Here is a 758-nt window from a genome sequence, read left to right on the forward strand (position 1 = left end):
ATATTAGTTGTAATTTTTGGCACACAAGGCAGCAAACATCTGCATTCCTTAAACAAATGCTAGGAGTTTAGTTTTCAACATAGTTCCATAAAAACATCATTTTGGTGCCTTTATCATTTTACTTGATACACAAATGTTCCTAATTAATTAAAGATGAACAAAGCTGATTGCAGTTTCACCCAACTGGTGTGTAAATATAAAGAGCAATACTGCATTTTTCCAACTTCTAAAAATTGTTTTTCATTCTATCAGCTCCATAAATTGCATGATGCATTGATAAACACACACACACACACACACACACACATTTTGTCATCCCTCTGTTCTTTTCTCAGCATACTGCATTTGCCAAGCGCCTTAGTGCTGAGCTGCTCTCTTTTCAATACCGCTGATTAAAAATGTCTGATGCATCAACACAACTAAGCTGATTACAGATTTCGTTTCCCTGAGCAAAGGTTTCTAAAGAAGAGAAAAGTAGGAAAGACGTGAACAATAACAGAGTGCGCAAAGTCAAAGTGGTTAAATTGTGTTGAGTGTAATTTTTTAAAGTGTGTGTAACTGAGGAAACATACACTCCTGTCTCAGTGTGAGCACAACTGGATATGAAGTGTGTGCTTTTCAAGAATGGAACTAAAACCATTTGGGACTAAAAAACGAAACAACAATGATGTAATAATGAATAACAACTGACATGACACCCATTGCTCACAGTGAGATTGTAGAAATGTGTCCAGTGTGTCTCACACTGTCACCCCTCT

This window comes from Nematolebias whitei, chromosome 6 (genome assembly GCF_014905685.2).
Source record: "Nematolebias whitei isolate Nwh7 chromosome 6, NemWhi1, whole genome shotgun sequence".
In the NCBI taxonomy this organism is placed as follows: domain Eukaryota; kingdom Metazoa; phylum Chordata; class Actinopteri; order Cyprinodontiformes; family Rivulidae; genus Nematolebias; species Nematolebias whitei.